At 56.3% G+C, this 27,004-nt stretch overlaps 1 protein-coding gene across 3 annotated transcripts in view; it reads left to right on the top strand.

The window, feature by feature from the left end:
• The window catches only part of NEK6 (NIMA related kinase 6), an 86,066-nt gene that overhangs the window by 9,948 nt on the left and 49,114 nt on the right, over positions 1-27,004 (top strand). Inside the window, exon 1 of one of the 3 annotated variants that reach the window (XM_058694169.1) lies at positions 20,943-21,052. The exons of 1 other annotated variant lie outside the window; for it this stretch is intronic. The gene's annotated coding sequence lies outside the window, so the exon portion shown is untranslated. Of the gene's footprint in view, positions 1-20,942; positions 21,053-22,887; positions 23,028-27,004 lie in introns of those variants that run through there. One more of the 3 variants, XM_058694168.1, reaches the window with a different exon arrangement.

Below are 27,004 nucleotides of genomic sequence, written 5' to 3'. Positions count from 1 at the left end.
TTTGGCGGGTCCGGCCGAGTCCAGCCGGATTTAGTTACACTAGCATCTCGAGTGCAGACTTGGTGTGCCTGACTCAGTGTGTATGCATTTCCTTCGTTCATCTCCCCCAGGAATTTTGGTGGCCTTTTGTGTTTGTTTTAAATGCCAGCCTCCTCAGCTAACCCAAGAGGAAATGAAGACTGGATTTTTCTCTGTGGAGAGGCTGGGGACAAGGGTGAGGGCTGCCCACTCTTAATGGTGACAGCACAGCATCTGGGAACTAATGCACAGAAAATACTTGTACTTCAAGCTAACAACTTTGGTTTGCACATGCTTTTGTGGCATCCCAGGCCTTCAGATATCACCCATCTAGAGCTTAGGCAAATGATGAGCACAGTTTCCAAACTCTCAAAAGGGCAGTGGTCTGTACAAGCATTTTAGTGACATTTGGGGACAAGAGAAGCAGTGTGGAAGATGCTCTTTGGTCGCTAGTATGTAAGAAGTTCATGGATGCTTGAATGGCTTACGGGGCGGCATCTTTGAAATTGCACAGTGCTGAAAATTCTAGGACATATGGTCACTGTGATGTGCTAATGTTAGCAATCGAGATATTTAATTACCCAGAAAAAAACCCTTTGCCTATCCACTACGGGTTACTGGAGAGCCTTTATTTCTCAGGAGGAAGGTCTCACACTGTGTAATCCGGACCAGCAGACAGGGAGTCATTATCCCTCATTAATTTATTAGCTAATTAAGTGATTTATCTGGTCATGCGTTATTCTTTCCATTGCTGTTCATTGGCAACATTTGCCGGGTCCCACTCTGTGCCTGGACTGGTGCTGGGCACTGGGGACAGAATGAAACAGAAGAGCAAATGTTACCGAGTCCCCGCTGGGTGCCAGCCCACTGGGTGGTGGTGTGGGCTACAGGTGAATTCATTTCCCTGTGGTCGTTTACTGAGCACCTACTATGCACAGACCCATAGAGATGCCGAATGAAAATGATCCAGTGCCTTGTGGTTTGAACTCTCACTGCATTTTGATGGGGTCTTTTGGTCCTGGCCCCCCGCTTCCTGTGGCAAATCCAGCCAGCCACCGTTCACAGGCCCTGGAATGAACCAGAAACAATCCAGATGCCCCAGGAACCGACGTGAGAACAAGGCATCTCCTTCACACGTTGCGTCTCAGTTCCGCATCTTGCCGCCACCCAGCATTTTGAGACAGAATGTGAGATCTCGTGGTTGGCTAAATACATAAATATTTTATGTCTCGATATTCTGAAAACGAAGCCCAAATGTGCAGAACTGCAGCACATCAGTGCTATAGATCATATGTTATAATAATCTGATGACATGTTGTTTAAATATTTATGGACTGATGCGCCATGACAATGGGGGGAGAGTGTAGTCTTGGAGCAGAGTCGGGGCAGATGCTGGAAAGGAGGGAGCGGATTCACGCGATCTTGGGAAGCACCACGCGACGCTCAGGGTTTTGATTTGATGTTTTCGGGTTTCGTGACAATAGCAGTGGCTGACATTTATTGAGCACTTGCTGTGAGCCATACCCTTCACCGATGTCATTTCATTTGATCCTCAGAGCAACCCCACGAGGATGAGGCTCTTGATAATCCCACGTGACCTAGGGGACACCGAGGCCCGGGCAGGTCAGATCTGCCCTAGACTCCACAGCTGGAGGGGCCCAGGATCAAACCCAGGCTGGCTGCAGTCTGAGCTCATAGTCACTGTGTCTTCTGCTCTGCCCGTGACCAGTCCTGTCGGAAAAGCTGCCACTGCCACCTGGTACCGACTGGACTTTCTGAATCACAGAAAGAAAGATGACATCTGTGACATGTCGGGCAGGAGTAGAAACCCTGGGAACAAATGTCTAGCCCAGCAGGGGCAACTGTGTGCCAGGAGAGCCACCAGGCCACACACCTGGCACGAGGCAGGGACGCAGGAAGTGGCAGTTCTGCCCCTCTGCCATGCTTTTCTCTGTTGGTTTTGTGGTCATTCAGGAGGGGGCTGTCTGCAGACCGTCCTGGGCCCCAGCCTTTACCTGAGCCTTACCCTGTCCCTGCAGTGCGACGCAGGGGTGCTAGACACAGTAGCCCCTGGGTCTCCTGACAGCCCTGCGAGGTAAGCCCTGGGTCACCACCCTACAGATGAGGGGCTCCTGCCATCTCCCCGAGGCCACGCCCCACCTCGGGAGGCAGTGTGCCTGTGCGGACCATTCCTTCCCTGCCTCCCTGAGGCTCCGCTGGACGAGGCTCCCTCCACCTGTCTGTGCCACCATCGGCCCTGCCTGTTTTTGTCACTGCTCAGCATCCTGTTGATCGTCACATCCCCAGCCCTGGAAACGGGGCCTGGTCCACAAGACAGCAGTAAGTGACCAACTACAGGGGTTCCAAAAAGAAGGTCTGGGGGCAGGGGTGAGGGAAGGGCCAGTGATTGTCGCAGACCACGTGGTGTCTTCTAATTCTGTGGAGGCCTAGGGATGTCCCCAAGGGCCTCCAGGCTAGGGGATAGGAGTCAGAAGGTCATATAAATGGACGGTAGGGTCAACTACATAATTTGTGAAGCCCAGCACAAAGTGAAAATGCAGGTCTTCTTGTTTAAAAAGCAGGAAAAAAAACCCGTTCCTTGTCAGTCTCTCTCCATCCGTCACGGTGGTTTTTATTGGCTGTTAAATGCCATGCTTCCTTGGGCGCAGGGACACTCACAGGGCAAGGACAGACCCTTGCAGTTACCCTGTGGCACACCTGACCCCCTGATTGCACTCGAGCCCCTGCCAAGGGTGGAGGGTGGCAGGGGTTATGAGTTAGGGGTCAGGAGCGGAAGTCCTTGTAGGCTCGGGCCCCAAGCCCCCAGCACGTGCACCACTATTCCACCAGACTTCACTTAAAAAACACAAGTTCAAAGGTAAAGTGAAGACTTGAAAGGCAGCGGACACAAGTATGAAACTCCCAAGCACGGGGCTCCCTTCCGAGGGCGGGGCAAGACGAGACTGCGCTGGTCACGTGCAGTGCGTGCAAAGCTGGCCCCAGTGGGAGGGCTGCAGCCTCCTCCCACCGAGACACCAATTTCAAGAGCACGGCCCCTGTATCGTCCCCGCATGGGCTTGGGGCCGGATCTAACCCGGGGGAGAAGCTCCCCTGTGAGGTGCGGTCTGCAGACCACTGGCCTGCAATGTGAGTGCTATCAGCTGGCCAGCTGGTCCCTCTCCTCACCCTGGGCCTCTCTTGCCAAGCCCACACCATAGACATGGACACGAGCCAATTGGAAATGCCACCCCCTTCCCCGATTTCACTCCTCATGTTGTTGCCAGATGTTATCGTACCGACAAACCCATCCCCTCCGACTTATCCTTGAGTGACAAGGGTCAGAAATCAAATGCCATGGTCCTGACCCATTCGCTCAGGAAGAATGCCAAGCAGGTGGTGCCCCAGAGATCAGAGAGGGTGGGGAGCTCAGATTCCACCAGCTTCCCACGCTGTTCTCAGCCCTGAAACTGGGGGGCCTGGCAGCTACAAGATGTGGACATCTGGCCACTCTTGAAAACACGAATGAGGGAGGCTTGGGAAAGTTAACTATTGCTTATTGTTTAGTACCTACTGTGTGCCGGCAGCGTGGCCAAACGCTTTATCCGTGTTACCTTAGTTAATCCCCACAACTTTGGGCTGGCCCCATTTTTCAGTTGAGCATAACTGAGGTTCAGAGATTGAGGCCACCAGTCTAAAGCTATAAGCCACATGGTTTGGAAACTGAGACTTGAACCCAGGCCCGGCTGACCCCTAAAGCCAGTGAGTGCTCTTCGGCTGGGTGGCTGGGGCCACCACCTGGCTGAGTCTTCTGCCTCCACTGTCCGTTGCGTGTGCACGGGGACGGGACAGGAGCCAGACCCTGCTGCTTGTCAGCTCCTGCCTCTGAGCAAACACCCTTCTTGGCAGGGAGCAGGTCCCGAGGCTCTCGCTCCAGCTCTTCCCCTCCGAGACCAGCCAGCGGTGCGGCGGTCTTAGGTCCAGATACGGAGGAGGGAGGTGGGGGGGGGTTAACCTGGACACCCTGGATACGAGCCACGCCTCCGCCTTTTGCTCACCACTCTTCTTGACTTGTTGCTTCCCACTGGGGGCGTCAGTTTTCTCACGTGGCAGAGCGAGGGGGAAATCTCAGTTCCTGTCCCTGGGGGAGTTTTCCTGACCCGGTGAGGTAAGCAACGCACATAACAGCCATTCAGCAGTTGGAGACTGTTACTGTATTGACAATAAGCAACCCTGTGTGGGGCGAGGACTGTAGTTTGGTGTCACCTGTGATGTTCAGGAGCTCCTCTGCACACGGGGACCACGTTAGCCATCACTCAGCCCAGAGCTGCCCTCCCGGAAGAATTCTTCCCTTCCTTGCTTTGTTTCGTCATTCATCCATCCAACAGAGCCAGGCACTGTTCTAAGGGGCATAATGAACAAAAGAGACAAAACGGGGCTGGCATTCTGGTTGGGGAGAGCCGTCATAAGCAAGAAATGAGTCAAGTATGTCCAGTGTTACTGGTCCGAGTGTTGGAGACAGATGAATGGGAGTTGTGGTGTGGGAGGGGTGAGGGTGCCCCCCCATCCCCGCCATGAGGCTCCCTCCTGGGGTGATGCTCCTGCAGTCTCTCTCTTCCCTCCAAGGGCAGTCTCCTGAGAGTTCACATACTGCCTGTTGTTCTAGGTCCCAGCTCTCTCCCGGGAGGTGCTGGGATGGCATCACCGGGGCTTGCTTTGAGAAAGTGGTTTTCCCAGCTAGAATGTGGGAATTTTCCCTCAGGCATTCCCAAGACTTTGAACTGCTCGGTCTCAGGGCTGCCGGTTACCAAGGGCCAACCTGGGCAGGCTCTGGCCACGTATTATTGCCCTGACTCCTCTTGGTGACCCTGTGAGCCAGGCTCTTTAGTCCCATTTTACAGACAGGGAGAGGGAGGCCGAGCGAAGCTGAGTCACCTGCCCAGGGGCACACAGTGGGTCTGTGGCCAAGTCAGGATTTGAACCCAGGCCTTTGGCTCCCAGAGCACACATCCTAAACCACTGTGTTCTAGTGCGGACGGGTGTTTTTGTTTCTCTGGGCGTCAAAAACCACGTGCTCCACCCAGAGCAGCAGATGTTCAGCAAGCACCTACTATGTGTCAAGGCTGTGCTGGGTGCCGCGGGAGGGCGTGGTCAAGAAGAACGCTCAGATCGGCCTGAGAAATGATTGCAGTTACTCTTTCCTCCACGCCTGTGAGGCGGGTACCGTTAGCCCTGTGTTAGGGATGAGGAGGCTGAGGCCCAGAGAGGTTCCTCAGCTTGCCAAGGTCACACAGCCCCAGCTGCCTGCCTCCACTTGCTCCGCCTGTTATCAACCGCCGCTGTCTCCTGCCGGCGTCACCCTCCACCCTCATTTTGCGCTTGGACCAACTGAAGCCCAAAGAACAATTCAGCGGCTTGATTCTGAATTGGAGGAGGGTGGCTCCTGGCGTACTTTTGGAAATGGACACCCTTTCCACAGTGAAATTGCTTTTGAGATGCCCCTGGCCCTCAGGGCAGAAGACCAGAGAAATTACAGCAGTTGACGAGGGCCTGGCAGGCGTGGGCCTGGGGATCAGGCCTGGGGAATGGAGGCGAGGGTAGGTGATAAGATAAGGTGTCAAGGGTCCTCCCCAGACTGACAACCAGGGCGATAGGGTTTCCTGACATCAGGGACAGACAGGCCTTTTCAAAGGAAATGCTTCCAGGACTGTCCCATTCCTCCATTAGCAGACAGCCCTCAAACAGCAAGGAAACTGCCGTATATTCCATATTCACGAAATGGTGAGCCGGCGATCAGACCTATTTATTTAAACCCAGAGACGACGAGGCTAAAGACTTGAGCTCTGAGCGGGCGCGCCGCCTCACTGCAGCAGGGGAGCCTAATCTGCAGGGTTTTCTTCCCATTTACGGGTTTTTTTGTTGTTGTGTATTTGTAAAATGAGGCTTCTGCTGGCAAAAGCAGGTTTTAGCGAGTGCGGCAGCTCTTTCAAGACCTAATAAGGCCCCAAAGGAGGGTGTGTTCCGGCAACATTTTCCTTCCCCCCCGGGGGTGGCCCGATTCCTTGCCTCCTGCACTTTGGGCACCATGAACCATCCGTCTTGCTTCCCATTAACGGAATTACCGCCGTCACTGCTGCAAGGACAAGACGGGCCCGTTCGAACTGCCTTGGGGACAAGAGGCAGGAGCGGCTGCCACGCAGTTTTGCTTAGAGGGGAAAGGAAAGAAAAAGAGAGAAAAACCAAACTCCCACAAATGGCTGGTTCCTTAGGTCTTAAGAGCCTGGGCTCAGGAGGAAAGAGGCAGCCGGGCGGGTTCAGCCCCGCTTCCTGCTCACATTCCTGGGCAGGAAGTGCCGTGAGCCTCTCAGAGGAGAGCAGACGGCACAAGTGATGGGGCCTGGGGTCGGCAATCTGGGATCCTACCTGGAGACCCTGTGTCAGGGAGCAAAGCAGTTGGGGCTGCAGGTTAGAACGTTCCACCGTGGCTTGAGCTGCTTCAAGATGTCAGGATCGACTTCCTGATGGGCAGCTGCGGGGGGAGGGGGGCATGGGGGGGAGGCAGTCTCTCTGTTCTCATCAGTAAAGGTAGGGACCATGAGCTCTGTGCCCTTTGAGTCTCCTTGGTTGGCCCTTGATACCTGGCTTTGGGGTGAGGCCAAGGCCCACGAAAGCCATAGGGCGAGGCTAACAGCCAGAGGGAACACAGAAGAATTACAAAGCAGTCATGACCCTGCAGCACATTGAGCTATTGTTACTTTTTCATCAGAGCACCCATCAGGGGTTCACATTGCTATCTTCAGCTAGTCTTCACCTTTAAACAGCTCCATTGTGTAAGTGTATGCCAGGCTCAGAGAGGTAAAGGGACTTCTCCAAGGTCACACAGCAAGGATTTGGACCCAGATCTGTTTCCTCTGGGAGCCCGTGTGCTGATAACCTGGGAGGATCTTCAGGGGATAGTCGGGTGGAGAGGGCATGCTGGGTGGAGCACTGGGGGTGGGAAGCAGGGGTTGCGGGAAACCATAAGACGCTCTCTGGGGCCGACGTGGTAGATGACAGGTGCCACCTGGGATTGGGGTCCAACAGGCAAGGAGGCCTTCGATGCTAAGCTCTGGAGTGATGGCTTTACCTGGCTGCCTCGAAGGCTGACACAGGAGGGGTGGTGGTGTTGGCAGCGTGTGTGGAAAATGGCTTGGTGAGGGTGGGTGATAAGACCAGGAGGGGGTGAAGAGGCGCCGACGTGGACGACAGTGTGGATGGTCTCCGAGCCTCTCAGCCGCCTGAGGCTGCAGTCCCATCCCTTTGACTCGACCCCAGCCCCCCACCTCCCCACCCACCACCCCAACCCTTCCTGCTGGGTGTCTGGCGGGAGGCCCCTCACCTCCACACCCCAGCCTCCCTCACAGCTTTCTTGTGAAAGGCAAGGCCAACGCCTAGGACTTGCTGGGGACAACGTGAGAATAAATGATAAAATATGTAAAGCTTGCAGCACTGCTCTGGGAAGGGGGGGGGAAAGGTGCCATGGGTGTGTTATTTTCCCTAAATCCTATTTCTGCTTGTCATTTCTTTCCTCCCCGTCAGAGAAGCAGTTCTGATTCTTGGGGATGAGAGAAGTCGGAGTTCATGCCAGTGCATCAGCCAAGGGCCAGGCCCATTTGAGCTGTCTGTCCCTAACTACATTCGTTTCCCGATTTCCAGGCTGTCTCATTAATCTGCAGGATCCCTGGTTCTAACGTGCTTCCCAGGGATCGAGTTGTGTTGTCACTGTGATTGAATTCTGATCCTCCCTTGATTGATTGATTGCTTGGTCGGTTGATTGATCTGGAGAAGTCAGAGGCAAAGCCGTGAAAGAGGCAAAGTTCTCCTGAGTTCTGCGTTCGGTGACATGTGGTGTGTGTTGAGGGGCGGGCTGGGGCCACAGCTTCCCCCACTGCCCGCTGGGAGTCGGCCCGTCTGGCAGCCGACGTCAGCCATGCAGTGAGGGGCGCTCACAGCCTCAGGTTTGGTGTAAGGCAGTGCGGTGTGGTAGGCGCGCCCAGCGGAGAAGCTGGCTGTTCCTGGGATCTGTCCAGGTGTAGTTTTCCACGGAGGCAAGATTCCCAGGAGGGTGAGCCCGGGCTAGCCCAGGAGCCGCTGGGTATCATCCCATGGAGCCAGGTGGTTCTAAAGGAGACTGGGTTCTGCCTGCCATTAAGGGGCTCAGCCCCCCACCCACCAAAGGGCCTAGCACCTGCTGGGGATACAGTCTGAGTGTTTTTATGTTGAGTGGACAGAGGAGGGTGAGGAGATAAATGTGTCACTTACTGGCTGGGTGACTTCATGTATCTAGGGTCTCATTTTTATTATCTCCAGAAGCCATATTTCAGTTGGGGAGACTGAGATTCAGAGAGGTGAGGATTGTGGCCAAGACACCCAGCAGAGAAGCCTTGAGGCTGGTCTGCCCACGTGTGTGAACTTCCACTCCCAGTAGAGCACTGGTCCCTCTGTCTGGCCTTTCCTTCCGGACACCGACCTCCCTCAGGGCTGGACGTGGCCTGCCCAGACCAGGCCTGTACTCCTGCTCCTGCACCAAGGACCCTCCCTCCTGTAAGCACCCCATCCCCTCAGTGCTGGGCGGAGATGAGGCAGGTGCACCTCCTGTGTGCCGGTCACACCCTGCGGACTTGATCTACGCCACGTCATTGAGCAAGTGAGCCTTTTAGGTGGGTCTCCTCCCCATTTTCAGATCATGAAAGCGAGGCTCAGAGAGGTGAATGAAACTTGGCCAGGGTTTCCCAGCAAACAAGTGATGGGGCCCAGGTTCAAATTCAGGAAGGACAGTCACCTGCTGGCTAGAGAAGGGGTGGCTTTGACCCATTACTGTGGGCATGATGTCAGAGGCAGAACTTTCCCACGCAGAAAAAGCAGGGAGTCTGCCAGGGTTGGGCAGGGTAGGGGGGCGGCCCCTTGGTTCCCCAGGAAATGTGGGGCTAGATAGGGCCCCAAACCCACTTGGTCCCCGAGCACCCACCCAGCCCACCTCTTTCTGGCTTCGGGTGCTCTACCTGGGCAGTGGGAGGACAGGAGGACCTGGCTTATCTGAGTGCTGATTACATGCTAAGCAGTTTGCTACCCAGTCTGAATTAGTTGTGCCAGGGACCGTGTGAAGCCACATGTCCTTATTTGCATGGCCTGACCCCCTCCTCAGCTACACTTCCCCCGTAGCGCTTACTGCGGTCCAATGTCTGTGTCCACCACTTGACCCCTCTGGGAGGGGGGATGGGTAGGGTCTGTGCCTCAGACAGCGCTTGGCTTTGTAGGCTTCTCAAGAAATGCTTGATGCACGACAATGGGATGAAAAGGAAACTGAGGTCCGTAGAGCCCTGGCCAGTCCGCCGCCAGCTGGGGCCTTGCTCACTGGCCGGCTCTCAGCCTGGAGTTCCAGGTGTGCCTGTCTGTGTCCCCACAGGTTCACGCTGCCCAAAGAAACTTCCAGTCTGCGCTTGTGGCTTTGGATCAGCTCTGAAAAAGCGTGTCCTGTGACCGCTCAAGGAATCTGGGCCTTTCGCCCAGAAGAGAGTGTGTTTCCTGGCTTCCTGAGAACTGGGGCCCACCCTGCCCCTGGCCGGGGCTTGCAGAATGGGAGGGAGGGAGCGATGGGCTCCGGCCCGGAAAGCGACAGCATCAGACCTTATCATCTGAGGTTGGCCACCCTGTGCCCGAGACTGTCCCAGCAAGGCCACCCCTGCATGGCCGTTAATCCTAGCACTCCAGGCAAAAGTTTCTCCACTTTTGGGGCATCTTCTGTGGGGGAATTAGCGCTCTTGAGTTACTGGAAAAGAAGCATTCCTCACGCTCATACAAAGCTTTATCCCTTGGACGGCTCTCCCAGCACACCTCACGGGTTACCACGTGGCACACGTGGGTGCGACGTTCATGAAGCACAGGGTGACTGGCTTCCATTGGGTCATCAAGCCGCCAGGGCCAGATGTTTCGAAAAGCTCCTTCTGGAGTGCCTGGCATCTGGCCTTTCCCTCTGAGGCCGGGTGCGGGTTTACGAGGTGTCTTTGAAGAGAGCTGGAGTCATCCGGCCCGTGATGTCTGTACATTGAGTAATTTCACGCTTTGGTTTTTTTCTTTTCAAAAGAAGGGTCTGGGCTTCTTTCTCCTTCCCCTGCTTTTTCCTTTGTATTTTCTTTTCCTTAGGACCCTCCCTCACTGACTGGCCTGGAATGCCTCCTCCCTGGGGCTGGGAGATCACCCAGTCTGGAATGACCCACAGGTTAACTGGGGTATATTGGGCAAATTTCTGAGAGGGAGAAAACCTTTTTCGTCCACAGAGGAGAGTGAGGGAGGCCAGCCTCACTTCTCCTCGGCCAGGATTGAATAAAAATAATCACTCGGGAGGGCACGCTGGCTTGAGTTTGCTGGTTCCCCAATGCCAGGTCCACGCCAGGCCCGGGGCTGTGTGAGATTCTCACCCATCTATAGGAAATGAGAAAACTTAAAGACAGGCCTGGCGTCAACTACTTTCTTATGTCAGGTGTCCTCTTTCACGCAGGACGGTGATAATAGGTGGGAATTTTATCATAGGTGCCAGAAAAAAAGTTGGCAACCTTCTAAGGTCCATCTTCAGAATTTAGGGGAAACGCTACAGGCCTGTGAAATCCCCAGACCTGGGAACCACTGATTTATTTCCTCTGCAGCCTGAGAAACAGAAGTTGAGCCTGGAGTCTTCCAGGAAGTCTTCAGTGCTTGGGGAGGCTGGGGAGCTGGCGGCCTGTGAACAGCGGCCATGCTTGGGGTTGAGGCGGGAGTGGGTGAGTTACCCAGAGCCCCCATAACAAATCACCCCAAACTGGGGGCTTATCACAACAGCAGTTTAGTCTCTCACAGTCCTGGGGCCAGAAGCCTAAAATCAAGGTGTTGGCAGGGGTTGGTTCCTTCCGGAGGTTCCGAGGGAGAGTGTTTCACGTCTCTCTCCTGGCTGCTGGTGGTTGCCAGCGATGCTTGGCGCCCCTTGGCTCGTAGACCCATCACTCCAGTCCCTTCCTCTGTCATAACATGCCCTTCTCCCTGTGTGTCCCTCTTCTTATAAAGACACCGGTCGTTGGGTTTGGGCCACCCTAATCCTGTGTGACCTCATCTTCCACTGATGACATCCACAAAGACCCTATTCCCAGATGAGGCCACATTCCCACATTCCAGGTAGACACGAGTTTTGTGAGGACACTGTTCAGCCTGGGACAGGGACTTGAGGGGGTGAGGAGGAAGACCTGTTCTGGATAGGCCATTGCCAAGTGTCTGCCGCTGTTTGAGTTAAAACAGGGTCCCCAAGATGGACTGCTAAGGCCGCCTGTGATTGCAGGACCCAGGTGGCCCCAGCATCCCTGCTGACGTGCTTGCTGGAGGGGACAGATGCACTCAAGGACCCAAGTCCAGGGAGGGAGTACCGTCACCACAGCCAGGGCCAGGTCGTGTGACACCCTCCCTACTGAACAGTCTCATGGGAGGGGACCTAGCCACCCTGCACTCTGACTCCAGAGTCTGTGCTCTGCGTCCTAGACTTCTTTCTGTCCTTTAATGCAGGCGCCACACATGAATGGATTGGTTCACTTCAACTTTTTGAAAGAGAGGCCATCAGTATCTAGTCTTTCGGTGGCACCTGCTAGGACACCTTGGCACCGAGAGCCCCCCCCCCCCCCAGTGCTCTGCATAAGCCTGGCTGAGCTTTTGGCGTGGAGGGGGCCCCTCCCGGCAATGACAGGGCCCCGCCATTCCCAGCAGTACCGCCAGTGAAGCCTCTGCCTGCTTTGTGGATAAAAGGCTGCCTGTGTGGCAGGGAGGAGGGATCTAGTCTCTTCTCTTCCTCCAGGGACCCTTATCTAGTTTGGCACAGGCTCTGTGGTCAGACGTTTCTGGGTTAGCATCCCAGCCCTGACGCCTCCTAGCCAGTGATCTCGCTCAAGCAAGTCCCAGGGCCTCTCTGAGCTCTGCATCGCCCCCACTGTGAAATTGAAGTAATGATTCTAGCCCCGAACGATTAGGAGATGGCTGTGTGACTTAGTGGCTTGTAGCCCCCTTTTGTGAATCTTCCCAGTGCCTCTCACGGAGCCTGGTGCACAGTAGGCGCTCAATAAAAACAAGCCAGATAAGAGAGAGTATCGTGGGGCCTGAAGTACACTTCACAGCACTCTTGAGACCTGGTCCCAACAGAGTCCCTTGAGAGGAAGGTTCTGTAGGCATTTCCTTGCTCCTGGGCATGGACACAGTTACCTGAGCTAACCATGGTAGGCGTGAGGAGGTCAAGTGTGTGCAGGTAGCATTGGCGGAGGGAAGGTGCTGCTAAACCACATGTGGGGCTTTGATTCCTCACGTGATGCATTGAGTAAAATTATACCTGGGCTTGGTGCCGTGGGAGGCAGAGGGGTGTGCAGAAGAGCACTGGCAGGGGGTCTGGCTTCGCAGCCCTTATGAGCCCTGTGTGCAGATGCTCACGGGCCCTCATCAGTCCTGCTTTAGAGTTTCTGCTGTAGACCTGAGGCCAGTGCTGTCATTTGGGCCTCTGTCCCACAGCTGATGCCGGACTTGCCTAGCCGTCAGGCCTTTGCAGCTGCTGTTCTCCCTGCCTGGAGTGCCCTCCCCCTGCTCCCCTGCTCAGAGCTGCTTCCCATTCTGAGATGGGACACACAGACTGCACATACCTTTCCCTGGGTCACCACACCCTGGGCATACACAACAGTGATGTCGCTGGGCTGTAGGTGTTGGTGTGAGACTCTTATCTGTAAACAAGGAGCCCCGTTGAGGACAGAGGCTGGTCATAGTGCGTGTTTGAAAATTGAGTGAACAAATGATTGAACATCCTTGGACACTTCTCTGCTCGGTTCCTTGGTTTCCGGTCTTGAAGATATAGGTGTGGACTGCTGGCTTCCTTGGGGCCCTTTTGAGGTCTCTGATGAGACATGAACTGAATGGATTCAGAGTTTCTCCTGCTCCCAGGAATAAACAGAAGCGTGACAATAGCACACGTTTGGCTAGCAGTTGCCACGGACGTGCAACAGTTTGAACGTGGTATGGGGGACTTTCTGGGTACTCAGCGCAACGTCCTCAGTTAATGGATTCCGGTGTCTTTGAAAAGGCAGGACTGAGGCAGCCTTGCTGGTTGTTTTAACTACAGTCACGGCGGCCCTTCCCGCCCCGTTCCCTCTGCAGGACTTATTCCCAGGCCTGTGGAGGGATGGAGGTGTGGAGAACTCTCTCTCTCTCCTCTTCCACGTGTGCCAGGCCTCCTGGTGATGTATACAGCAGGTTCCGCTGGGTCTGTCCCCAGCTCCCTCCGCTCCAGGCTGGCACTGGATTTCAAACCTCCACCTCCGCGGTCTCCCAGCTGTGCAAACATCTTCCTCTCCGAGCCTCAGTCTCCTTACCTGCAAAATGGAGATAGTAATTCCCGCCCTGTGGGAATGAGCAAGTGGACGAAATATGTGGCATGGTGTGTGGCCTGGGGTAGGATCACATGATACGGTGGCTGTTCTTAGCCGGAGTATTCCTTACATTAGAGATCAGGGTGAAACAGATCAGCAGTCTGCTTGCTTAAGCCAAAAAATGTCTGTCGTCTGAAGAATTTTGTTTTGGAAGACAGGTTTTGGGTCAGAACCTGATTCCCTCAGGAATTTCATGGTTGAGCATCCAGGCGTTATTTTATAAGCTCGGTGACCACCCAAGCCTTTGAGCCTTCCACGTGGACGTTCCCAGGTCAGGCTTTTCGGGAATCTCTTACACAGCTGGGCTGCCTGTCACGTCGGTAGCATCATTTCCACAGAGCGGGCTCTGTCTGGCTATGAATAGATGTTTTTTCCCTCTTTCTTGGATGCCTGAATGGCAAGTCTCCCTCCCGCGGTCCCAGAGGCCGACCTGTGTGTAAAACTCCAAAATGGACATCAGAGCGGGGCCGTCCATCCCTGCTCCGACTCCCGGCACCCAGGGAGGCTCAAAGAGATGAGTCGATGGCTGCAGTGACCTGGGAGCCTCCCGAAGCCCCAGGCTGTGGTTATAAAGGCTGCTGAGCAAACAGACACAATCAGAGGTCACAGAAAAGACAGCAGCTCAGAACGGCAGCCGAGATTGAGGAGGATGGCCCAGTGTCTTCAGAAACAGGCCTGCTGGCATCCAAGCCCCAGATGCAAAGCCCCTAAAAGCAGGATGCCCGCTGGAGATCAGCTTGCTGCAGGCGAGAGGGCCTTGTCATTGGGAGCGTGGGTTCTGGAACCGCATCACCTTGCTCCAGATCCCAGCCCTTCACCAGCACAGCGTGCCTGACCTTTTTATGCCTCAGTTTTCCCCTTCTGTAAACAGAGATAATAATGTACCTATGAGGGGTGATTCACGTCACTTAAGTGGCATTAGAACAAGGCTTGGCACGTGGTAAATGAATAAGGGTAAACTGAGGCCCAGAAAGGGCAAGGGACTCGTCTGCGGTCATCCAGCAAGTCATTGGGGCAGCCAGGCTGAAACTCATGATTTCTAGTCCCGTGGACATTTCCCTCCTCCCCCTTCACCCTCAGTCAGACTTTTTCAACTCTGCCTCTTGCAAAGGAAATCGCGTGACCCTTCAGCCCGCAAGACTTCAGACTGCACAGAATTTCGGAAACCTCTTTGGGCTGGCTGGGGGCCTTGCTGCAATTCTGTTCGGCTGCTAGTTCTTTTTTCTCCCCTTTTTTTTTTCTTTTGAAGCTCCAGAGGATTTCTCCTTTCCTGTTTCCCCAAATAGGAAAATTACCCTTTTGGTAAAGGAGTTTAAAGACTTCAGTCCCTACTGTGTATCCCTGAACCAGCCCACCCACCCCGCTTCCCGGGCCTCAGTTTCCCCATCTGTGGAATGAGAAGTTTCCGTCCCTTGACAGGTGGACGGCCCCCACCTGCCAGCCTGTGATGGCCCTGGGGGCGGGCGGGCCAGGAGGTACCGCCCAAATGCAGGTCCATGCTGACCGTCGTGTGAGTGTGACGGGTGCAAAAGCTGGTGGCACATCCTTCTAGGAAGTGAGCTGAAGCCCACCAGACATGCCACCCACTTCCGCCCACCTCCTGTTGCAAAGATTCTTTGAGTCATCGGTGTTGCCTGTGTTTTTTCTCACTCCCCTGTTTCGGCAAAATGCTCTGCCGTCCCTCTGGGCTGAGTCCAGGGTAGCCAGGAGCGTCACATCCGTAGGCTTCCAGGGCGTCAGAACCGAGGGGCTTGGCGGCCTCCTGATCTCTGCTGGGGACCCCAGCCCTGAGCCCTGGATGCTGCCAGCCTGGGGTCACCCCTCCGAACTTAACTCTCCTCACCTATGAAATGGGTAGGCGAGCCCTGCCCAGCAGGGTGAGTTAGCAAACCCAGGGTGGCTGGGTCGGAGTCCTGTGCCGTCTCACTCCCCTCTTTCTTCCCACCCACAAGGCCCTGGCTTACCTGGGACCCAGCTGGAGCATAGGAGGTGTTGACACGCCCGAGTCCTCTCTGGCTGTGGACAGGAGGGGACGCTTGGCCAAGACAGGAAGCCTGGAGACAGATGCTGGCCCGTCAGGGCCAACAGCATCCTGAGTGCAGCCCTGTCAACCTTCTGATGGAGACCCTGGGGCCCAGAGGGGAGGGCCTGGAGCAGGGAGGCCGCGGAGCCGAGACTAGTGGCCAGGATGCTGGACCGGTGTCGCCTCGCTCCTAGTTCTCCTGTCTTCTGTGTGTGGGTTCACTCTGAGGTCAGCCGGCCACCATCGGGGGGCCAGCCCAGCTGAGCCTGGGAATTCGGAGATGGGTGCCCCGGTGGACCTGCAGCAGGAGGTGGGGACTCAAGGCTGAGCCCCACCTTGCTACCGCCACACAGGGGCCTCAGGCAAATCATGCCCACCCCTGAGCCCCTGTCTCAGAAATGCCGCTCTGCCCACCTCTCCAGGTTGTCATGCGGCTTCATAAGATGGTGTGGGTATAAATCCCTGTGCAGATGTTCAAGAACTGTCCGGATGTGAAGAATTAAATATTTATCCCCCCACCCGGGGCATTGACGTATCCCCCACCCCCACCCCAGTGTCTGGTACAGAGTAGGTGCTCAGGTAGGTGTTGAATGAATAAGTGACAAAAGTTACTTTACTGTTTATTAAGCACCTGATACGTATTAAGCACGACACAGGGGGGTTTCCCATAAGGTGCTCTAAGCCTCGCAGCGGCCCTGGGAACTTAGGTATGTGCCCATTTTACCAATAGGAAAGCTGAGGTTCAGAAAGGGAAATAACTTCTCTCCGGCCACACGGCAAGTGGTTGAGGAAATTAGGATCCACACCTGACTCTGAAGTTCCCATACCCCACAGTGGCCCACTGGGTCACTCCCTCCCCGAGTCTGCTGCCAAGTGTTGAACAAACAGCTCCCTGGCGGGGGGGGGGGGGGTGGAGGGAGGCACTTGTCCAGAGCCCCAGAGCGTAGTGTTTGCCAAATTCCACGGTGTAAATCTTCCTCCCGTGTTTGATTTCAAGCAACCAAAGTGATAGCAACTGTCTCCCGAAATCCCTGAGAATGTAGCCAGCGGCCCTCACGAGCCAGCAGTGGCTCCAGCGCCCCTCTGCACCCTCCCCTGTGCAGGCCCAAGGCCACAGAGTTAGCAGTGTCCCCGGCCTGGGATCCCAGACTGGAGCCAAGCAGATGGCTTGGGGGTGCGTGTGGGGGGTGATAGCTGTGCCTGGGACACATCCCCAGCCCTGTCCCGCCAGAGCCCCCGTGGCTCCTGGGGGTCTTGGTGTCGCCCAGAGACTTGGGCGGGATGGATGAGCCCCGGAGACACAGCTGCTGTACAGCGACTGCAATATTAAGGCCTGCCGGCCCCACTGTGTGCGATATTCCTGCCAGGCCCGGAGCAGAGCCCTGTAAACGCCAGAATATAATGGACAATAAAAGTCGCCGGAAAATAGTGAGTCTCCTAGGACCGCCGGCGTCCCTGCCACACGCCGCCTGCCGGAACCACGAGCCCTGTGATCATGAGGCACGATCGTCATGTAAATATATAGGGTCTCTCGCCAGCCGCGGGCCAAGATTTATTTTATTGAGACTGTTGGGGGAGGGGGGCGGCTCAGGTTCATCGTCCTGGTAACTTTGTGAAACGCTTTGCCATCACTTCCCAGCTTCCGAGAGAATGCGGCAGGAGCTAGCGTGGCCTCGCCCGTGTTTCCGGAAAGGGGGGATCCCCCAGAGACCACGGGTGCCTCCAGCCACATCCGCAGGCCCAAGGGCCCGGTTGGCCATGAGACTGGGGTCCCCTGGAGAATGAAGACTAGCCTTATTGTGAACAGTTGGTTTGCAGAGTGAGCTGCCAGAAGGGTTTGCTGTTGAACAAGCACTGTTCTTTTCACGATGATAATGGTAATCATAATAGCAACAGCCACGTTTATTGAGCTCTTGTGTGTTCCAGGCTCCTGATAGTCCTAGGCTGGTATTTTGCCTGCATGTCCTCATTTAACAACCCTAAGAAGTGGGTCCTCCCCAGCCCCCTGTTTACAGAGGAGGGAACGACAACGAGGTGACTTCGGGACTGGCCTGGAGCTCATGTGGCTGGACAGAGGCAGCACAGGATTTGAACTTGGGGCTCTCTGACTCTAGAGCCTGTGCCGGGCTGCCTCCTGACTCCCTGGCCCTCTGGTCCCAGGTGGACCAAGAGCCACCACCTCCCTGAAGCCCCCTTGATTGGCTCAAGTTAGAAGCATTGGCCCCTTTTGTGATTTTGCAACGTTAGATAAGCACTTTGCTCTCGTCCCCTCTCCACCACATTTGCCTTTTTCCCTGAGGGCAGGAACCCAGTCTGTACACTGCAGGGGATGTCCAGGTGAGTGAGGATTCAGGCCTGCATTTTTCATCCAGGGTCGGCCTCTCTCCAGCTGGGATGCCTCCGGCAAGCCACGTGACCTCTGAGCCTCAGTTCTCCCAACTGTCAGATGGATGCAGTGTCTGCCTTGCAGGGTTATTTTATGAGCACACGAGTGGCTCGAGTGTGTGCAGCTCTCACTCCAGAAGGACCAGGCCCAGCACACTGCACTTAGGGGGTACTCTGTGTGTAATCCTCCCACACACGTACTCACCTCCGTGGTTGTGTGTCTGGGAGCCCAGGGCAGGGGGTGGGGGGGGGGGGGTGTGAGCCATGCCCCCATATGCTGTGGCTTGTCGTGAGTGAGGAAGGGCAGTGTTCAGGGGGCTTCTGAAAGTCTTCTCGAACCAGACAGGGTGTCCCCTCAGCAATTCCAGACCCAGAAGATCTGGTTCTCCTCCCGGCACTACACACATGATTAGATACAGGATCCCTGAGCTCAGCCGGGGACGCCAGCAAGGCCTCCGTCAACCTCCTACAAAGCGTCAGCACAGAAAGAGCCCCTCGACTGTGGGGCCGACCCACTATGTTGTAGGTGGGGAACTGAGGCCCAGACACAGGCCGAGATTTCCCCAAGGCCATGCAGTCCTGGGAGAGTCCCAGGCCCTAGCCTCCCCCCACCCCGACACCCCCTCCCTGGCCAGCCGCCATGCCACATGCCACCGCTCCGAGCAGAAATCACCTGTATGGGTTACAAATGGCCTTGCGTTTCCCAGGCCCTGCTTGGGTCAGCGAGGATCCTGACACAGGAAGGCGCAGGGACCTCACCTGTCCAGAAGGTGTGGCCCCAGAAGCTGTGATTGTCTGTTGGCCAATAACTCCGGGCCGGGTGGCAGGACTGGATGGAGAAGTGGAGCTCAGCCTTGTGGAGATGGTGCCGGAGGCACGTGGTAGCTCAGGAGGCCCTGCAGCTGACAGAGGGGCTGCACCTGTCGGCGCCGCCCCCCCCCCCCCCCCCCCGCCCCCGCCGCCGGCACCGCTCTGCCCCCTCTTCCGTGTCCCAGGTGGACAGACGTGGGGAGCGACCAGCAGTGAACACGAGTGTTTGAGGGCACAGGGGCTGAGCAGAGCTGAGTTAGACTTCTGGAGGTTTCTCACCACCTCAGGCCCAGGAGGAAGAGGAAGGCTCCCTGGGTTTGGCTCACACGGTGTGAATCTGTGTTCCCTGGGCGCTGTGCTGTGTCCCAAGGGACAGGAGCACACTCTCCCCTCAGAGGCAGCTCTCTGCCCTGGAGAGAATTCCTCTCCACCAGACAGGATCCCAGAAGCAGAAGAAAAACATTAGACAGTGCCCAACTCAGGGACCTGGTCCAGCCAGTCTGGAGCTTCCTCTGTGAGTCAAGGCCGATGACACCCCCATAGCGAGGTTATGGAGGACGGTCCTTGAGTGCTGCACACACCAGGGCCTGGGCAGAGTCTACCCCACAGGCCTGTGGAAGGCTGGCCTGGACCCAGCAGCGGCCACCCAGGGGCCCAGCACCTGGCATATGCCCGACAGTTGGGCCCGGCCAGCGGGGAAGGTATGCTGGCAGGTGGCCGAGCCATGGTGCCAGGATCTGGCTCTGTGTACCCTCTGGGGCCTCAGTTGCCATATGCCTGTGTCAGTCCCAGCGGTCGAGCTGCAGATGGGGCATTGGTGGGGGGAGGGGGGGTAGTTTGCCCAGGGTAGAGGTGGCTCTTGTTCTGGAGGAGGAGGCAGGTGCTGGCCACAGGGGTGCTTTTTGGAGACTGAGGTCCGGGGCCGGCCTGGAGCCTTCCCAAGTTCACGTCTGCTCAGGTCCACCAGCCTCCGTGCTCTTGATCCCACTGTGTCCCTTCCCCTCTGCTCCTAAACCTGCCCATCCATCTAGGCCACCTCATACTCCACCTGTTGTAGAAAGCTGTCCGTGACCTTGCCTGGCCCAAAGTGAGAATGCATCAGTCTTTTTCCTGGGGGTACCTTTCCTGTTCTTTTCTGGCCTTTGGATCTGCTTCTGTGTTTCGGGGGTTCTCTCCTGTGGACACTATAAAGGCAGCGGGGTTTTGTCTGAGTCACCTCAGGGTGACTGGCCATCAGCCTGGACCCTGCACACAGAGAGGAGCTGGGAAGACGTATGGAAGAAGGGAAGGCAGGGACACGCTGAGTCCTCAGCTCCAGGATCCACAGCCTTGGTGGGAGAGTATGGGTCCTGAATAAGGATGTAATAATAATCAATAGTAACTCCATTGATTGGGTGTCTATTACGTGCCGGGCCCATGGCTAAGTACTTTTGATTCATGTAACATCATGGCCCCCTCCTGCAGCCCAGGGTAGTAACGCTGGGGTACCCGCAGCTGGGACATGGCAGACCCAGGACTCCGAAGCAGGGCCGCTTCCTACCAAAGCTCTCCTCTCTGAGGCAACAAATATCTTTGTCCCATCTTACAAAGGAAGAGACTAGAAAGGGTTAGGCTTTTCAAGGGACAGCAAGAATTTTTATACTTCTTAGCGTTTGCTGGGCCCCAGCAGGGATGGGTGGGGATGGAGTGCAAGGGACAAGGGAAGGGACACCTTGTCCTTCCCAAAGCCCAGGCTGGTTTAATCCTGCCGTCTGCTGGCAGTGTGCCTGGTTCTGGGTTGGGGGAAAGGGGTTCATAAAGAGCCTGGAGAGCACATCCCTTTGCCTGAGCATCGTAGGGTATGGAAGGGGTTAGGGAGGCTGGGTCCTGGCCACATGCTGCCACTGCTGTGCTCACGGCCCTAGCCAGCCTCTTGTCCTCCAGCCTCAGTGTCCCGGAAGGTAAAAGGGGAGCAGGACTGGGTGATCCCAGAGTGCATTCTGATTGCATTCCCAGCCTGCTGGTTTGGGGCACACTTGTGTTTTCCTAGACTGTCTGGTGGCCGCTGCCATCAGATTCCAGTCCCTGGTGAGCATAGGGCTCCCCGGTGGCTGTGACAAGTTCCATTCACCACGGAGGTGGCAGTGGAGTTATTTTTGGAGCAGCGGGTGGTGGGGGAGTTTCCTTTTGGCAGGGACTGGGGATGGGAGTCTCGGGCAGGGGAAGTCCCACACCGAGACAGGGCCGGCCCCTCTTCCCTCACCCGCCCTGGCACAGAGAGGCCTCCCAGATGCCCAGAGGCCCCTGCACTGCACATACCCAACCTCAACCCTGAGCTGAGCAGCACTTCTCCCGAGCTTCTCAGGAGCCACTTTGCAAGGTACTGGCCTCTGCCCTGTCTCCAGCTACGGGGAAGCCCTCACTCTTTCCTGCTGCCACCTTTGCCGCAAGGGTGTGCACAGCAAGTGGCAGGGAGGCAGGCAGGAGAGACTTCTGGGGCCTGGACTCCTGGGGTACCTGACCTGGCTGTACCTCTGTCACTGCTGCTCACTTGATCATCCGCCTGGTGGGGGCTGCCAGCGGGGTCAGCACCATTTCCAGCCTGGCATGACCTTTGCCACCACCCAGCTTGGGGGTGAGGGCAGTTGTCAATACCAGGTTTCACACTGTGCATTCGCGGGCTCTGCCAGGAGCCCTGAGGTTATGAGGGAGGCAGAAAAAATTCTTTTATTTCTCCCGGGTGAAGTTCTGCTGCCTGGGCTCGTGTCTGATGTCTGAGCAGTGAGTTCTCCGCAGAAGATTCTCCCACCAGGGATAGCTCTCCCTTCAAACCTTAAGACGGGGGCAGGAAACCAAATAAGGTGAGGCAAGGGGGTCAAGAACGTCCCACGTGTGGAAATCCCTGGGTGGGATTATGGTGGCTCCCAGGGCATGCTTTTCCCAAACACCGAAGCTGGGGGCCGCTCCGCTGGGTTTCCTCCTTTGGTTATTGGTTGTCAGGGCAGTAGTTATGGTCTAAGACAGGAGATGGGGGTAGAGGAATTTCTCCCTGAAATTATCCATTGCCAGTGGCCCCTGCGATGAGCTGGCCCCAGGACCTCAGGCTTCTCCTTTCTGGCCTCTGGTGTTTACAGACTAGATGAGAGCCATTTACCTGGCCCTCCCTTTGTGGCCTGCTGGGGCTGCAGAGATGAGTGGCTTGGTCTCTGCCTTCAAGGAAATCTTCATCTGGGGAGGGAAAAGCATGTGAACAGGCAGCGACAACACCAGGACAAAGGCTGTGGGGCCAAGGAGTAGCTGACTGAGGGAGTCCAGGAAAACTACCTAGAGGAGGTAGCCCAGGTTGGGTTCTGAAGCAGGAGCCAGGTTTGCCTGGAGGCAGTGCATGCCAGGGAGGGGGAGCAGAGTCCGCGAAGGCCTTGAGGAGAGACTGAGGTCATTTATCTAAAGGGCAGGGGTCCTTGGGATGGTGGGATTGCCCAAGGGGTGAGTGAGTGAGATCCCAGCTTCCTCCAGCTCCGAGGTGGTCTCCAAGGATTGCCCCAAGCGAATGAGATTAAAGCCCAGACTTTGGAGGGAGTTAGGTTTCGGTTCAAACACAGGACTTGCCATCCTGCTGGAGGCCGGGGCTTGGTGGGTCACTTCTCTGTGCCTTGGTTTCTCCTTCCGTGAAACGGGGTCATTGCAGACCTCGCAGCGGCGATGTGCTGAGGTGCCGCATTGGCCCAGAGGAAGTGCCAGGTGTCTTCCTCTTCCCAGCGGGTGGGATGAGGCATGGCCTTCACCAGGTCCTGGAGCCAAAGGCCTTCCTGGACAGAAACCAGTTGCCTCACTGCTCCTTTAACTGAAGGACGAGATGTGTCCCGCTCCTATATATATTTTTTTTCTCCCCAGAATCGAGTTTTATTAAACAAGCAGGAGGAAATGAAAGGTGATTAGGAACCTTCTCAATTTTAAAAAGGCTCTGGGAAGCCCTGCAGTGTGAGGGGAGGTCTGTTTTGAGTGGCTCAGTGATTTCTGTCTCATCTGAGGGGGGCCCTGCGCACCAAGGCGCACATTTCTTGCTTGGGTTTCAGGAGCGTGGGAGGAACCGCCGGCTTCCCCGCCCTGGCTGGTCAGAAGTTTATTCAGCCTGCTCCCTCCGCCAGGCCCTGGGCGAGACACTGACGGTTTAGAGATGACCACACAGATGGGTTTCCTGTTTGAAAGGCCAGCAGAGGAGGAAGAGAGAATGACCAAGAAATCAGTTAGACGCCAGCAGATGGGGAAGGGGGGCCTTGGTAGCGCCCCACTGCCCCTGCGTGCCCGCTCTTCAGGGTTCGACTGTTGCTTCTCTATGGACGGAGACATCTGAGGTGAGACTTTACCAAGACCTCCCAGGAAGTGTCAAGTCTGAGTAGGACCCAGGATCTGGTCCTGATGTACGGGTGGGACTTTGCCACACAGGTATGTGGTCAGGAAGGGGAGGCCCTTCTGTTCAGGGGCCTGGGGTGGGGTGGAGGAGTTGGGAAATGCAGGAGGGCAGGCCCATGCCGGCCGGGCAGGACTTGGAATGCCATGTCCAGGCACGTGGGCCTTGGCCTGGGGAGCTGTGGGTGGGAAGCAGCAGATTGGGATTTGTGTGTTCAGGGGAGGGAACCTTCCCGTTGTGGGCTGGCGGTTGGGTTACGAGGCAGGAGATCAGCTGCCGACCTCTAGGTTCTGCAGGCCCACCCTGTACAGAGGTCCTGCCATCCTGGAAGGACGGGGCTGGTCGCGGACCCGTGTCTTAGAGAAGACAGTCTTCCACTGGTCCTGGAGCTGAGGAATCGGAGCGGCGTGTGTGGCTTTGGGGGTGGGGAGTGAGGGGACATAGGACCAGTCAGGAAACCAGACACCATCTGTGGCTCATCCCCTATGGCTCCCAGGCCCCCATGACTCTGGCCTGAGATCTGGCTGCTTCCTGTCAAATGATGAATGGGTAACGTCTGCTTATCCCAAGACCAGAAGAGAAGTGAGGCCAGGGTGGGGGAAGGACGCAGCAGCCAGAACCAAACCTTTGGGCCAGAATTCACTCACTCACTCACTCACTCACTCACTCATTCATTCATTCACTCTCCCAAGGCAGTATGGACTAGGGGAGTCACACAGACTTGGCTTCAAGGGTCAGTTCTGCCTGTTGTGTGCTATGTGACCTTGGGCTCATCACTTAACCAGTCTGAACTTATGCGTCCTCTTCTGCACAATGCGGATTATAGCAGCCGCCACCTAAGGTTGCCGTAAGGGAGCAGGGTACGCACAGCACTGGGCACGGGCCGGGTACAAACACAGCACATGCTCCATTAGTGGCGGCTGCCGTTATGTTCTCCCCACCAGCCGGTCTGCGTGGGTAGGACATTCCTTACGGCCCCAGGCCTCATCCTGGGACATGAAGTCAGTGGAGTTTCTTTGGTTGTTCACGGCCTTGCTGGTCTGAGAAGCACGTTTAAATGGCAGCATTCTCTGATGTGTAGATTCTGGCAAGGGCTGTTTCTCCTCAGAGCCTCAGTTTCCTCATCTGCAAAATGGGGGTGATGGCACCTCTTGGGCTTCTTGGGAGCTGTTCAGGTGACTCAGCTCAGGGGAGGAGCTCGAAGTGGGTGTTGTGGTGCTGAAGCTGGTCTAGCCTTGACCCCACCAGCGGCCAGTCTCCACGAGCTGCCGCGTTTCCTGGCTGGGCCTCGGATCTCCGTAAGTGAAGGGGTGTGTTAGGCAGTGCTGGCCTCTGGCGTCTCTCCTCTCTGGGTTGGCCGACGGCTTCGGGCGGTGGGCATCCATCCTGGGCTTCCGCCACCGGGAGCCTGCTGGACAGACGGAAAGTCCCTGGTGCCTACGCTGGTGTTGGGTCACTTGTTCAGGGAGGAAAGGGGAGGGTGGAAAGTCACAGTGATAGTTTCCTGCATTGGGAAAACAACCAGTAAAGCTGTTCACTCCGCTGGAAGGTCCGAGAGGGGCCTTCCTCAGGGAAACTGGCGTGGGGGCTGGCTTCTGGTGGAGGCTGAGCCTCAGAGGCTGAGGGCCTGGCAGAGCCTGGCAGCCGGGGAGCCGCGTTGGCCTTCACCACTCCCACCCCCGAATGAGGGGCAGTGACGCCCCTGCCTCAGTTGACAGACCCAGAATGTGGCCGGGCTCAAAGTCTCGTGGTCATCAGGAGGACCCGACCTGCGTGCACACGTTTTGAGAAGGGCAGGCAGGACACGCCGTTTCTGCCTCAGGGTCTGGGAACAAAGTGGGGTATAAACACATACTTGCGCCCACACAGTGTAGGAATGCACCACCATGAGACCCCCAACACACAGATCCTCACGCGCACAGACCCCCCCTGAACCCGCCCCAAGCCGGGGCCTCGCCCTGAGCCTTCCTGAGCCTACCTGGAGTCTTGAGTCATCTTTCACGGGGAGGGCAAGGGCCCCACTGAGCTGGCAGCCTCCGCGAGGTGTGGCATTTGTCAGTAGGGTAAGGAGGGACACGACTCTTCTAGGTGAAGTTTCCAGAAGTTGGGAGGCAAGGTCCAGGTGACAGTCCCGGTCAGAGAGGCCACTGGAGAAACCTCACTACCCAGCCCAGAAGCCGATCCCTTCCAGGGAGTGCCCAGATGAAACCCAGGCCCCATATTAGTAAGAGCCTTGTCCAAAGGCCAGGGCTTGGAGGAGAGTTTCGGGGGGCTTTGCGAAGGTAGCCACGCTTCACATGAGTGATAAAAGCATTTGTTCCAGAGTGGTCCTAAGGAGGACGTGCAGTGAGGCAGAAAGAGCAAGATCTGGGGGCCAAGAGCCCCAGCTCTGTCACTTACCAGCTACGTGATCCTGGGCAAGTCCCTACCCCTCTCTGAGCACCAGTTCCCGTGTCTGTCACATGGAGGCGATCACTCAGCCCTCTGTTGCCCAGTGAGGGTTAGTGATAACCATACTGGGAGCGACTGGCATCTCAGAGGGCCTTCACCTGTGTCGGGCTCTGCTGTAAGCATTTACATCTGGTAACATGTTTAATTCTCTCAGTGACCCTAAGAGGAACATCTTACTTGTTAGCCCCATTTTCCAGATGAGGAAACTGAGACACTGCGTGGTTAAATGAAGCCAGGCCAGGATTTGAACCTAGGCAGTTGGACTCCCCAGCAGGCCTTGCTTAAACCCTTAGATGCATCCTGATTCGGTCCCCGGGCACCTGGTAGACGCACACACATTGAGAACCCAGGCTGGGAGCCACACTGTGCATCCTCCCTGCCTTGGAAATGCAGGGCCTTTGCTTCCTGTAGAAGAAAGGCCCTCTTTTAGGTGGCCCTCAGTGTGGTCTGTGCCTGGGTCTCACATTCCACGGATTTTTGGCCCCTGACTTGGGCTTTGGCTGCCTGGGCCTCATTGTTCTGCAACTTGGCGGGAGTCACCAGGCACAGGCAGCCAGCTTGCTCCCTGTGCTACCCAGAGATGCCCACGAGATGCCCATGAGATGCCCATGAGATGCCCATGAGTGCTGAGGGACTTTCCCTGCTCTCTGTGTCTGTGTGCCTCGGCCTTTCTGCATCAACACTCCCTAAGAAGCAGTTTTTGGCAGGAATTTCCAGGGTGAAGGGGTTGGGTTTCCACTGAGGTATAGACGGACAGAATGCAAAATCTCTGAAATCCAGCACCCCTGGAGAGCGAGAGGCAGTGGCTATCTTGGACCCAGGAAGGCTTTGGAGTCAGTGAGAGTAAATCTCCCCATGCAGCTTACTGGCCACATGACCTCCAGCCTCCCTTCTCTGAGCCTGTGTCCTCATCTATAAAATGGGTCTCCCAACAGCCCCAGGATGCAAGGGAAAGATCTGGCCCCCCGGAAAAAACTGAAGGTTCTTTTCAGAGAACCTTCCATGCCTTTCTCCCAACCATCCCCTCTTCCTTCTCTACCTCCCTCCCTCCCTTCCCACTCCTTCTCTCCTCCCCCTTCCTCCTCCTCCTCTCCTCCCCACCTCTCCCCTCCCCCCTCCTTCCCTCTTCCCTCCTTCCCCCGTGTAGTGTCCCTCTCTGACACTTGGGACTCTGTGGCTTGCAGAGTCCCCCTTGGCTGCTTCTTTCCTAGAACAAAGGCCCCTCTTCCTCACTGGGGAGGACATGGAGCCACCCTTCCATTAGGTTCTGGACAGAACCGCTCCGAGGCACAGTAATTTACCAAAGCTCCAGGGGGTTGGCAGAAAAGGTACCAGGTACGGCAGAGCTGAGTCACCACGGTGCCGTCCCAAAGGACATGGACCCGGGGGCTCCTGTGTGTGGGGCCCCTGTGGGGGAAATGGCCCCTCGTGCCCCTCACCCCTGCCCACCCAGCACAGGTCCTGTTTTTG

This window comes from Neofelis nebulosa, chromosome 12 (assembly GCF_028018385.1).
Source record: "Neofelis nebulosa isolate mNeoNeb1 chromosome 12, mNeoNeb1.pri, whole genome shotgun sequence".
In the NCBI taxonomy this organism is placed as follows: domain Eukaryota; kingdom Metazoa; phylum Chordata; class Mammalia; order Carnivora; family Felidae; genus Neofelis; species Neofelis nebulosa.
Note: the sequence above shows the minus strand (reverse complement) of the source record. Positions and strands in the feature narration are given on the sequence as shown.